The 14,243-nt window shown below is 37.6% G+C and overlaps 1 long non-coding RNA gene across 2 annotated transcripts; it reads left to right on the top strand.

Moving 5' to 3' along the window:
* Nucleotides 1–9: 9 nt before the first annotated feature.
* LOC149000665 (uncharacterized) lies at nucleotides 10–12,404 on the top strand. Of its 2 annotated transcripts, XR_016170796.1 has the most exons (6): nucleotides 10–198; nucleotides 413–540; nucleotides 5,386–5,483; nucleotides 5,568–5,659; nucleotides 9,426–9,489; nucleotides 11,208–12,403. It is a non-coding gene; the product is annotated as an uncharacterized LOC149000665 (long non-coding RNA). The 2 variants fall into 2 exon arrangements; XR_016170795.1 differs by having other exon boundaries at nucleotides 10–540; nucleotides 11,208–12,404.
* The last annotated feature ends 1,839 nt before the right edge of the window (nucleotides 12,405–14,243 follow it).

Below are 14,243 nucleotides of genomic sequence, written 5' to 3'. Positions count from 1 at the left end.
CTCCAGAGAAGAAATGGGTCTCGAACACTACTGCTGTTAGGGTTTCGGTTATGCATTTCTAGAGTGTTTTCTTTTTCTTCACGTTCTTGCTGCGTTTAGGGTTTTGATTTACTAGCTGCTACTGTAGATGACAGCTGAGAGACAGCTGAGATAATATCCTGTTTTCAATCTCATCATCACCAGGAATGGGTGGCATTGGTAGTTGCTTCTCTTTACAAATTTCTAAATCTTCCATTAAAAAGTTGTTTGTTTATGTCTTTTTTACTCAAATCGGGCTTTGTATTTGCAATGCATTCTAGCTTTATTTTGCATTTTGAGAATGCGAAAAAACCAAGAATAGATGGATTTGTTTTAGTGTTTTACTTATGATCGAGATAATGTTTGGTGGACTGTTATTTTTCCATGAATGCAGGAAAGAAAACTACAGCTGAAAAGTTCTTCACCAGAACTAATCTTTGGTAACAATTTCGGTGAAAAGAGAGAGAGGAAAACACCAGAGTAATTGCAAGGGACGTTTGTGAGGAATTCTTGCCACCCAAGGTACAGACTTTACTCTTCCTTCCCTCTCTCCCGTTTGCTCGAACTTTTATTTCGTGATTATGCTTTTTTTTTCTTTCTTCTCCTAATGTTCAAGTGGCGGGCAGTGCGCTGGATTGTTCCTCTGATACGGGATTAGGCTTTGCAAAGGAAGCTTAAGCTTATGAGTTGTACTAAAAAAGACATCTAGTTGTGTAGGTTGATCTCCAGACATCATCCGCTAGCTGTGCCCACACAAATCTGTGGCCTGTGCTTCTTCTATTTTGATGTTTTTGGACCATTCCGCCGAAATGTTTCCTGATTTTCACTGCCAGCTTCATCAATAAGACTAGCATTTTGTTAGAAGGCCCTATGACAACCCATGGCTACCTTGTTAACTAGGTCTTTGGATACATGGACCGCCTCATCCACTTTCTGCTAGTTTAGATTCTTGATTAAGTCATTATTTAGTTTAGTACTTCAGATAAATGGAATTTCTCCTAATTGTCTCTGCTCCTAGTTGCATTATGGCTTTGTTGGTAACTCAAATGCTGCTACCAGCAGCTGGCCCATTGTTATGATCTATGAACCTTTCTATCCAAAATTTTTGGTTGTGGAGTTTTGTAGGAGCTTGCCCCAGATAATTAATAGAGAGGCGTTAAGCTATGGTCATGGTGGTGGCTATGTTATATGGGTTTGGGTCCTCCATCTATCCATCCAGCAAACTACACGCCATCCACCTTTGTTCTCACTTCTTCTTTTATTTTCTTCAGTTTTCGAACTCACCTAAGAAACTTTAAATTTAAGGTCAGATATAGACCAATTTATCCATTAGATCTGTCCAAACTTCAGGCACATAATTCCCCTCCCTATTCACCATTAATCCTAGTTTTACCCCATTTTGACCATTCATCTTCAAAATATAAATACTTTCATGAATCTATGTACTCCCTAAAACCCTAAAGAAAAAAAAACCCATCATAACTTCCAATATAACCGTCCAAATTCAACCAAATTTGGAGGATCATATCCATATGTCATTTCCACATCCCCCTGTAAGTTTCAGCCCATTCTTGCAAGTCACAACCCTAATCCCATTGACCACCATAACACTATTCCCTAATTACACTCAACGACCTCCCAAAAGGTAGGATTTACCAAATCCATCTATCTCCAATTGATCCAAGTAAGTCCTTAAAGCTACAAAGCCATTGGACTACTCCGTCTCTCAACATAAACCCTACAACCCTTGTTCGTAGACAACAAATTTGGCTTAGTTTGGACTCAAATCTTGGCATTGGCCCGTTGTTGGGCCCACAACAATTCAAGTCTGAATTGGAAAAGAGTCACTAGGTAACCAACTCCTAACTCCTAATCCCTAGGAACAACTCAAAAGAACAGCTTAATACAGAAATCTAACGTAGGGTTAGCATCCAAAAACTCCAATCTAATCCAAGGTTGTCAACTGGCTGGTGGGTCTGGCCAACCTTGAACCCTAACCCTACCATAGAGACTGAAATTAAAACCCAAGCCCAAGCCAACCTTGTTAGGGTTTAAAAATCCCCAACCTTAACCCGACCCTGACAGGGCCCTTCCAACCCGGCCAGCCCTGATTAACCCCGATAGAGTCGGGTTGGCCCTAATTAACCCCGACTCTGACCCTAATTTTTAGTGGGAAACAAAATGGATAATAATATTACCACGAAGTAAAACCAAACCCATTACCTTTTTGTTGAAAACTATTTGTCTTACCAACTAAGCAACAATGTGTTGATATATTATGTTGGTATTAAATAACTCTTATGTATAACTTTAATTAAACCAACGGTCGGTTGACTTGGGTTGGGTTGACCCGAGGGGTAAACCCCGACCCTGTGAGGGCTCATTATTTTGTAACCAAAACCCACCTTTCAGGTTGAAAAAATGGGACTGGAATCGGGCTGGGCTTAGGGCGGGTTTGGGCCTGGCCGGGTCAATAGGGTTTTATTGACACCCTTATCTAATGAGCCCTCAGACTTGCTCCAGCCCTTAAAATCTAGGTGAAGCCCTTAGGTTTTCTTCCCAGCCATAAACCAACAACCCTTAGTTCTTTAATCAGCTTTGTTATTTTCAATTTGATAGGGGCAGTTTAGTAACCATAAGATCAGTCTAGTACTTTTAGGTATCCACTAAAGACAGCCTTTAAATTCAACAAGAAGCCCACCATTTGGGTCCACGAGTCCTTGTAAATGTCAACTATGAGACCTATTTAGTTTCTGTTTTCTAATTCCTAGTCTGCATTTCTTTTGGGGTCCCCATCCAACTATGAGTCCTTTCATTTTATTATAGACAGGTCCCCAACCGATGGGAGAATTTACAGTCCAGATCATATAATCATCTCTCAAGCCTCATCGCATTTTTGTGTGTTTTACTGTTGCAACTTTCAGTTCTGTTCGTTTGGCCTGAGAAGATCCAAGATTGAAGAATCTTCTTAAGTTCTAGGTGAGATCCACCCATGTCTGATTGACAGCTTTCAACAAGACACCCCATCTGATCCAAAACTGCACAATGCTCCTCCACCTAGGCATCAAGCAGCCTACAACCAATCCCCCTTTGCTCTCTACTCTTCTCCTTATTTTCTTCAATATTTGAACTCCCCCAAGAAACTTAAATTTAAGGTCAGATCCTTCCTCCCACTTTATCAAGTCCTTGGAGCTGCAAAGCCTTCGGACCAGTCGATCTATCAAAGCAACCCCCACAGCCCTTGTTCGAAGACAGCAAGTTTGGCTAAATTTCGATTCAGATCTTGGCATTGGCCTGATTCTAGACCCATAAGCAACTCCAAATCCAGATTGGGAAAGAGTTACTAGGTAACCAACTCCTGAGTCCCTCCCAACAAACTCCTAATTCCTAGTAACAACTAAAAAAAACTTCAAAACAAGCTAACTCACCACCCACCACATATGCATGGGGAGCTGGGTACCAGTTAATACAATCTAACCAACTTTGTAATTAAATAAATCAAACAGAACACAACCCATCCACCATATGCATGGAGAGAGTGGCATTCACTGTCACCTAATGACCAAGTCATGTGATCGCCTATTGGGTCACATGATAACTTAAATTGATCCAAATCTGAATCCATCTGAACCAACTCAGACCAGGTCCAAAACAAAACTAAGTATAGGCAGCCTACTACTACTTCTTGGACTTATTTCCCTTGGAATTATTGTGTAGAGGCAACACAAGTCCAACAAAATTGGGCTACCTATGCATATGTATGTAGAAATAGCTTTCATACCTGAAAGTTTTATATCAAAGAATGAACCGGTTGAACCACTGGTTCAATTTAAGTAAGCATGTGACTAGCCTATGACTTAAGTAGTAGAATATAATTAGGAATTCATTTTTGAGTCTATTTAAGTTTCCACATCAGTTTGAGTTACTGAGTTGGTTAAGCTAGACATTCCTTTTCAGAGTAGGTATCTACTTTTAAGCCTTTTTATATATAGCTTGTAGAAGGACTTTAATTGAATACAAATTGCCTATTGAATGATATGGTAAATTGGCTTCACCTTATCCAGTCTGTCACTAGTGACCTTAGCCTAGTGTTTCAAGTCTGGGCTGTTGTTTGCTTGGTGTTTCAAGTCGAACTAGATGCTGTTAGACTTCTTGAAATCTGACCGGCCAATTTAATTAGGGGTTTATGGAGGGTGATTCTAGGCAAATAAACTTAGTTTTAGCTTCACCTCTAATGGAGGTCCTTCAATGGTGGCTTTATCGACTGCCAGGGGTGGATTTCAAATGGGGATATTCAATGGCTGTTAAAGGGAACAAAGGTAGGTTGAACTCTTACAAATCAATGGGCCGCTTTCTAAACTTGAAAAACAAAATAAAATGAAAAAGAAGAAGATTAAGAAAAGGGCAGGGGGTGAGGTCTAACCTTGTCAATGGTGGTTGGGCAGTTGAAGAAGATAATGAATCTTCTAGAAAGTTTGGATTTTAAGCACCAAGGTGTTTTCCTCGCGAGGATTTGAAACATCAAGGGTCAGGGGCTGCATTTTAAACACCAGAATCTTGCGTTTCAAACACCTCAATGATGCAGTAAAGAAACCAGTTAAGCTGAACATGAAAATTTCTGAACTCTTTTCCATTCTTTATTCATACAGAAGGGTTTTATATAATATAGTTTGTGGCCTTGCAAGGTCTCCCTAGCACATCACTAACAATTATTGATTTGAAAGCGAAGGAGACTCCCACCCTAAGTCAAATTGGACCTTAATTAAATCAAGCTGAACTCTATTGTCCACAGTTAAATTTTTAATTTGGTTTTTTAACGGGAATGGGTATCCATGCATGGAGTGTGTGGCATCCAACGGTCACTTAGATACCAAGTCATTTGATGGCTTGATAGTCACATGATAATTTATACTGACCCAAGACTCAGCCCACCTGAACCAACTCAGACCAGGTCAAACGAATAAAAAGAATTAAGTATAAGCAGCCTATGACTACTTCTAAGTTCTAAGACATTTTTTCCTTGAAATTATTTTGGAGCAACAACATAAGTCCACCAACAAATTGGGCTTCCTATGCATATATTGTGGAACTAGCTTTCATACTTAGGTTCTATGTCGAAGAATGGACCAGTAGAACCCATGGTTCAGTTTAAGACCAACCTATGTTTAATTAGTATAATATAATTAGGACTTCCAAATTAGTCTGAGTTATCAAGTAAACTAAGATAAACTAAGTTAGACCTTCATTTTCAAAGTAGGTATTTATTGTAAGCCTTTTATAAAGGTTGTAGAAGGATCCTCATTGAATACAAATTTGATCATTGAATGATATTGACATATTGTAGCTCATCATTGTTTTGTTGAACAGATGCCATCATGTGCCAAAAATGTTACAAGGTTGCTGTGATCCCTCCGATCAAAATAGAACGTGCTAAGGAGCATTAGAAGAAATGCCACAGGTTACGGGTCAGTGTAAAAATCATTGTGCTGTTTGTATATTTATGTTTTGTGAACTAAAAGACAATAATGAAATATAATTTTAATATGCAGGACAAACAAAGATGCAATACGACGAGCTGCTCTCAAAAGGATGAGAGAAATTGAAAGGGAAATCAAGGAAGAATTCAAACACTGAACAGAAGGCAAGTGATGTAACCAAATTCTAGGGTTAGGATTTTGTGGTTATTTTTGCTAGAATTGAGGTTAGTGCAAAATTTTATGTTTGACTTCACAGAGACCTTAATTGTTCTTCAATTTCAAACCTTCCAAATTGAACAGACAAACACTGCAGAAGCATACTCTCAAAGGGGAATCAAAACTGAGAGAGTAACTTTTATTAGTAATAATCTGAGATGTAGTCTATTCCAATCAATAGGGGGCCATTTTTAGCCTTAAATAAGAAGTCCTAGTGAAATTGGGGCCTACAAAGTGACTTATAAAATAACACCAGCCAACCTAGTTCTAATTAACTAAGCCAGCCACATAGTGACCTCCATTACATGAATTAAAAGCTGGAAAATAAAATAGACCTTAAATAATGACTTCTTGTTTTCATTCACAAATTTTCAAAAAAACAAACTGATAACCTGAATGACTTTTATGTCCCTGGCTTAAAGTTGGGCAGAACTACTAAAATGCCACTGAATTGCTAACAATGACACAAAAAAGAAAAAAAATGAGGCATGGAAAACAATAACGACTTGAAGTGCTGCTGGCAACAAGCCTAGCGGCCTCACTTGTCATTCTAATGGCCGGGCAGCAAGTCTAAGCACGCTAACTATAGGATGGATTTGCATCACAAAGCTTCTATTGCAGATCATCTTAGAGAATGCACGAACCAAAGGATCCAAAGAAAAACACCTTCTCCACTTGGATCATGTTGACACAGTGTGCTCAGACCCATGCGAGTTTCTTCAACAAACAGACAAGGGGGGTTCCAGATCGGCAATGGTTCTAAGCCTAGACTCCTCTAGGTCAAACTCTGTAGAAGCCTCAACACTACTGATGACATCCAAGAGGCAATGACAACCCTTGGGGATAAAACCCTCAACATAAAAGTGCAACCTAGTCTTCAAACCCAAATCCCTTGGGGTCGGACAGAAACACCAATCCCCATGTCAACATCAAACAATCTGGGTTCGCAAGCAAAAAGGAGGAAGAGGGTAAAGAGGCACTAGAAATCCAGGATAAACCCGAGTTGCATTTGGCCTAGAGATCAGAGATCTAGAGAGGCAAGGAATGGTAAAACAAAGAAGTAGAGGAAGAAGATGATGGAGGTCAAGCCAAAGAAGCTGTTGAAAGGTATATGAAGAGGAGGAAGAGACAGAGCAAAAGACAGAGGAATAGAATAACACACAGGGATAAGAAACAGTGAAAGAAGATAAGCCGGAGTACAAAGTTTCCGTTGGACAATTTCTTGATGTGAGCTTGATCGACAAAAAGTTATTGGTGGGAAATTGGAATTGCAAGTTGTAATCTACCATTGTGGAGAAGGTAAAGCATTTGAACTTGAGGACAAGAAAGCTAAACTTACTTAAGACTGACCGTTGTTTAGGGATTATGAAATCATATAGCCACGATTTCACGGTGATGTGGCCTCAATTGATGAGGGCCAATAATCCAAGATCTTAAATGGATATGTTGTTGAGAATGATTGAGGTTTTTAGAGAATTTCGGCTATAGGGTTTCTATTTGGGTCGAAACAAGAATGAAAGGTATGGTTTATGACCGAGATTAAGTTCCCTAAACCTTGGGAGTTGTTGATGGATGGCTGCCTTTGAATCCTGGACTTGAGGTTTTAGGGATCTATGACCTCAAGGGATTAGGTATTGGGTTTGGGTGGGTCAGGAATCAAAACAAAGAAGAAGAGGATGGAAGGGGTGCCAAGTCTGTAGTGTTGTGATGGTCTATGCCTAGGATGAACCCTACTTGCTACTTTTAGAATTTATCAAGCTTGTGGTCGTGATAAAATTAAAACCTGGGACCAATTTAATTGATAATATACCATTGGGGATTTGAATCCTAAATATAGACCTTCCCATATAAATCTCTACCGGTTTCCAGTTTGCTAGTTCAGATTTATCCATTGCTTTTAGTTTAAATATTTTATTTTTCAGATTTAATTTAGTTTATCTTAAATTTACTTTCAAAATTAATTTTAGCAATTTAGCCTTCTAGGTCCTTGTAGATCTTACAGCAAGTCATAGTATAATCAACTTTATTCAATATTGGTGCAAGTATACATCTAATGTAGAGAAACAAAAGAAAAACTCACACTTCTAAACCCAAACTAACCAACAAGGCATCAACAGATATTCTTATGTCGAACAAGAAGGCAGCAGAGCAGGATTGCAAGATGGATGTAGCAGAAAATACATATGTAACTGCTAGGAACAGTGCTGCAGTAACAATATAATTGGCAGAAGAGGCTGCAGTAACAAAGATGAATGCAAGATAGTTGTAGCCTTGTAGGGTGTTAAGAGAATTACCCCTTGCAGAAGATAGGCTAGAAAATAAAGGGGAACTGGAGGAGGAATTAGAAAAGGATACTGACAGAAAAGTGCTGCCATGAGGGTCAACAGATTAGGATAGAATAAGGAAGAAGAAGAAAAGTAACAGAAGGAAAGAAGAGATGCCAAGGGGTGTTGTTAGGTAGAAGAAAAAAGAAAATAATTAGCTACAGTGTAGGAGAAGAAAGGAGCTGGAAAAAAAAAGTTTCTGCGGGAAGCAACAGAGTGCCGTATGGTTTTGAAAAAAAAAAAAAAGAAAGAAGACAAGAGAAGGTTGAAAGGAGATCAGGCACAGAAAACTGCCGAACCTAGAAGAGGGTAGAAAGCTGGTTTTTTTCAGACTCAAAGAAGTCGCTTGGGAGAAGATGACTTACCTGTGAGAGAGTGGAGAGAAGTAGTTCCGCCAGGAGAGAGAGAACAGCATTCGAAGCCTCTTTTTTTTCCTCTTATTTCATCATATTGTGCTCTATGGTGGTTAACAACTTAAAAGGAAAAAAGTCTTCGTAAAATAAACTCAAATAAAATGGGGAAATAGAATAAAATTCTAAAGTCTAAAGATATGGAAGGAAATCCCTAAACTACCCTTACAAAATGATCCAATTCTAATACTAGCATATGGGGAAAAAAATTGGTGTGGACCACAGTCAAAGGGTCTAGACTCTAGATGACCCTTTATAGTAGCCAAACCAAATAGGAATGTCCCGTTGCCTCCATTTGAGAAGCATTGGCACTGTTAGTGGCTTTGGTGCAAGTCGTAGATCCCTAGGAAACTTAAAATAGTAGGGGGGAAGGAGGAGAGGTAGAAGTTCCCTTTATGTTACAGCTTTTCCCATTAAGACTGGATTATTTTTTGTAGAGTTCTTTTGGACTCTGTTCCACATTGTGCTAAGTCATCATCTTAGTACCTGAGCTTAATATATTATCTTCAGGCTATGACAATCCAAGTGTAGATAGTGTCTTTTAAACATCTGAATTTCTTTTTACTCTTTTAATGTGATTCTTTTGGGACTAACTGAACTCTAGCATATATATAAGCAAGCAAACCTGGGTCATTTGGGTGAAACCTAATCAAAGCAATGAACATTTGCAGAATGAATCCTTAAAGGTATATACCCAAAACCTCTTCACTTTGCAAATTTAAACCCAAAATGGAACTTAAGTGTTGGATTAGTGAACATTAATCCAGCATTAGTTTGTCTTGTTTAAATATTAAAAAAAAAAAAATTGTGTGGGTAACTTATCCATATTGCTTCTAAATTATAGTCACCTGCTTCAATTGTCTTTTTAATTGATTACACTTGGTTGCTTTCTAAATTCATCTTAATTATTTATATTATATTCGTGTCCCTTGAGAGATCTTATTACGCAACTAATTTATTTAAGGGTTTCCATTTTTCAGATATATGTTGATATATGGGCCTAATTAATTCTTTGGAATGGGTAGTCTCGGCAATCGGAATTTGGTAAGGCCTTACTTCCTTAATATTTAAATACACCCAATATATGTTTCACTCTCAAACGAAAAATGTTACTATCATGAACTAGATTAGTATTGGAATTAATAAGGGGATTAATATTAATGACATCCTTATTCATAAGTTATTAAATGTTTTGGTAAAGAAAATGTCATAATTAAAGAACATTAATAGACTTGTTTCTTCCAAAACATTTAAAAAAGAAACCAATTTCAAATCATAACTAATTAATAAATTTTCCCCATTATTCCCTGAATATAAAGTATATGTTAAGAGTTTTTCTCATGCTGCCCACTTAAGTTGGGTCAAAACTCTTGATTGCCCACTTCAAGTCCACACTGGCCCTTTTCAGAATTACAAGTTACCTGCTGTGACTTTTCTGTTAACTTTGAAATTGAAATGATCATTTTGCCCCTCACATTTGTTGATTGACAATACTACCCCTCACCCATGTAAATGACCACAATGCCCCTCTCATTCACTGTACTCTATCCCTCCCACTCGTCTCTCTCTCTCTCTCTCTTCACTCGCCTTCCCCTTCTCTCTACCTCTGCAACTTCCCTTCCCCTTCTCCAGCTGTCTCTGCAACCCTCTGCAGCTGTCCTTCTCAGCCTTTGTCTGCAACAGCAAGCCTCCTTCTCACCCTTCGTTTGCAACCGTAGGGCACCGGAGTGACTCCATCTTCACCTTGTGACCTCTGCAGTCAACTGTATGATTTGACCTTCTAAAACCCTAGGACTAACCATCTAAAAATGCTAGTATCTTTGGTCCACAAAATGAAAAAAAAACTCTATATGTTATCATAGTAAATACCTTTATATTCCCCAAATACCTTTATAAAGTATATGTTGCGTATTAGAAACACAACTCTGCTTCAAGCCTTCTTGTGGTTGAAGCTTAATATAAAGATCCGGTTCAAGGTGCTATCGAGCGTGCTAACAGGGGCTCACCTCTCCAGTTCCTCAGCACTGCTACACCCAAGCCACCCTTCTTCCTATAGAGTTTACCTTGTACACTGATCAAAGGGGGAGGTTGCCATCAATTGAATCTCCTTATACCTTTGTTTCCCAACAGTAGCATAATCCTCCCATTCGCCAATCCAGGTGTCCAAAGAAACCACCTGATCCTCCCTGAATCTCAGACCCAAGTTTGAGGCCACCCATACCGTGCGTGGTGAGTACAGTCGATGAGAGCATGCTTAGCAGTCTCCTCTTCTTCACACTGTATACACCTTCCATTTTGAATCCTCTGCTTAGGCAGTTCCCCCTGTTGCCAAGGCTTGATTACACACCCTCCAAATAAATGAACAAACTTGTGGCTGTGCCTCCATCTTCCTTATTCTCTTCCACACAGATTTGTCATCCAATTTCCATGTACTATAGTCTGTCATAAGGTGATTTTTCCAGTGGATGTTGATTTTATTTTTGAAATATCTTGATCTTTGCTTCTAAGTAATGGTTATTTGCTGAAGCTTCCAGTGTATGTCTGTTATTGGGGAACATTGTGCAATCGTCTGGACTAATTGTATTAATTGGAGTTATTTATGTCAATTTTAGTTTTGATTCAATCTTCTTCTTGTTGGTTATAGATGGTAATCGCAGATAGACTTCTCTTCGAAATCTATTTCAGTTTCATGTTGGGATTTCTTTTTCTTCTTTTCCTCCCCTTCTTCTCTGATTATGTGAACATGCCTTGCTGTCTTTTAGGTGAATTGGAGACTATGCAGGATGGAATTACCACTGCTATTGGCATGGAGTTTGTTCGCATCCAGCATCTGACCCCATGGAAGCCATCCAGCTGATAACCTGGGGTTCTCTTATGTTTCTAGAATGGCTACGAGTGTGCCAAGGAGCCCTTGGTGTGTAACTGCTCTTTTGATGAATAAATCTCGGGTCCAGTCTCCCGACGGAAAAAAAAGAGGAAAAGAGAGAGAGAAGAAGAAGATTATTCTTTTGTTTGATGCTATATAATAGTTTTAACCCAAATAATTTTAGATGGATTTCAGATTTGAAAGTTTTAAGTATTGATTGCTTTGTGGCCTATATTTGGTGTACAAGTCCCTTCCTCTGCAATTTGTTTTTCTCCTTTTTCTGTTCCCCCTTCCATTTATTAGAGTATCTTTCTTTATCTATTCCTTCTCTTGTTGTGTAGTTATATTACTCTGTTTCTGCACCAATCAGGTTTAGCCATGGGATGGGTCATCCAGTGAATCATTAATCTCCCAAAAGCATACTTTCAGGTTTGAAACTTGGCAAGCCAGCCAGCCCATCCCAGATTCTTTGAGGTTGATGGGTTGGTGAGATAGGGAAAGATCTCTGCCCCTATACTTAATTGATGTCAATTTATAAGTGACATATGAATGGAACCCAAAGCTCAATAATTGAACTAATCAACTTGTAACTTATTTGTGCTCAGATAACTTCTCTTGTAGGGACAAAAAACATTTTTGTCGCAATTTTTGTTTCTTTCCTCTCTTTATCTGATCAGTCTTCTAACTATTTACACAATTCACTGTAATCATGATTCAATTGACTTAGTAATGTTTAGTTGAGCATGGATATATCACAAAAAGACACTGAGGAGATAATTATCTAGGGTTTCTTGTTTTGTTCTTGTCCCTATAAATTTCCAAGATTAAAGATAAAGCAATGGTTCTATAATACAAAGATGATTGCCTTTTTTAATTAGTTCATTGTCTGTTGTTATAATTCCCATACCCCTTTGTAGCTACTTTAACAACTGAATTTTCACTTTACAAAAAAAAAAAGAACTGAATTATGAATGGACCCACTAATGAAAGGAGACTTGGATCATTATCTAAAAGAGTAGACTAATAAAGTGAATTGGGAATGCTTTAAATAATGGTTGCTGCGAATAAGCTAACAGGATCACCCACTCCATATAATGAATATGCAGTTAACCTAATATTTTGTCGGCTTCAATGGAAAAATACATGCTTGGACTTCTTTAAGTTTATGATCTGTAGTGATTTGATCATTTGATGTTAAATTTAAGAAAAATTATTGATACCTCTTTGTACTTTGTCATTATTTAGACCAACATTATCAAATTGGTATCAGATAATTTGGTGGTGAGAGATTAAGATAGAGTTATCGAAAAATTTATCACGGATGTTGACATTGTTAGTAAGGGCTTTCAATAGCGGTGACCAATGAAATAGGCCAACTGCGATTCATGATAAACTTGACATTGCCAACCCATTAAGCCTTGAACTACTTCTCACATGTATGAAAATGATTTATTTCTAACTTATCTTTTTGAGAAATTTTTTGCAAAGATCTCATATCGTTCTCTATTCCTATTTCTTCTTTTCCCATTTACACTTTCATATGAGAATCCTGAACCAAAGTACCACATAACACAACCTTTGCAATTATATGATCCGTGAGTTACTTTCTTTGTGCTTGTTAAGCCCGTGATGATGAAAGTTTTTTTTGTTATTTCTTGTTTCAAAGGTGGAAACTAGCCAACCCTTTTACCACAGCCAAACATGATTGGACTTGGAAGTTAGTACCCAAGAACAAATAAAGAAGTAAAAGATATCAACCTTTTTCACCCTATCAATTATAGATTATTACTATTGAGGTACACCAGTTTTACAAGAAAAGATTATATAAAAAATTCACCATCAAGCATTAACAAAACATGATCATCATTATCAATCAAGATGATAAACATGAAGCAAAGCATGAGGGTTGTAGGGAATAAAGAGTCAATAATTGAAGACCCCTAGGAAGAAACAAATGTGATTAAGATAAGATTAGAAGCATCTAGAGACATTATTAATCATTGTATAAAGATTAGGAGAGGGATTATGAAATGCAAACATGGCTTATTTCTGTGGTCCAAGACACTACAAATCCACTAAGTTAAAGAATTGAAGCCATTAATGGAAGATTTAAAAATGATAAAGATGGATTCAACTCGAATCCAAGAACTACAAGCAATCATAGAACAAGGAAATATATCAATCTAAGTGAGTCATAATAAATGCTGAAAAAAAGTTGGGTTTGAAAACTCCATTATAGCCACAAAAGCTGGTTCACTATGCTTCTTAGCCATGGTTTCTAAAGCTGGAGAAGAAGTTTGGCAAAAGCCCAAAATCCAATTAAGGGTTTTTAGTAAGAAACTAAAAGGTTGGCTCATGATGGCTGCATTTTAATGGCAATAAATGGAATATGCAATGGTGTTTTTGTTTTTGTATTGATCAACAAATAACATGTATGGGAGATGAAACGGAGTTGGAATTGTCGATATGTCGGGGTAGAGGATTGTGTTCTTCTAACGTCTTTGCATCACATGTTTAGGAGGTTTGTGGTAATATTTTTTTGAAAATTTTTATTTTTTGTCTTAAGATTTTTATTTTTTTTTTTGAAAGAGACTATCTAACTTTCTTTTTTTGAACCAGTTTGTCCCTCCACAGCCATAAATGTTAGATATTGGATGGGTGATTTGGCTTTTAACTTATTCTTTTTTATTATTATTAAAATTATTATAATTATTATAAATTTTAATTATTGTTTTTGGTACGTAATATAAAATTTAAGTTAGTACTTAATAGTTTTTTGTTCTGATGGAGCTAATAAGGTGGATCATGAATGCTCAGAGATTGGTCTCACTCTTAAGGATTTAAATCTTCTGCAACGTGTAAAGCAGTAGCCATCCAGCTATCGGGCTACCAAACAACGCGGCGTGTTTCACAACATATCTTGACTATTGAA

Source organism: Hakea prostrata, chromosome 11 (assembly GCF_041222555.1).
Source record: "Hakea prostrata isolate BN-2017 chromosome 11, UWA_Hpros_2, whole genome shotgun sequence".
Lineage (NCBI taxonomy): Eukaryota > Viridiplantae > Streptophyta > Magnoliopsida > Proteales > Proteaceae > Hakea > Hakea prostrata.
Note: the sequence above shows the minus strand (reverse complement) of the source record. Positions and strands in the feature narration are given on the sequence as shown.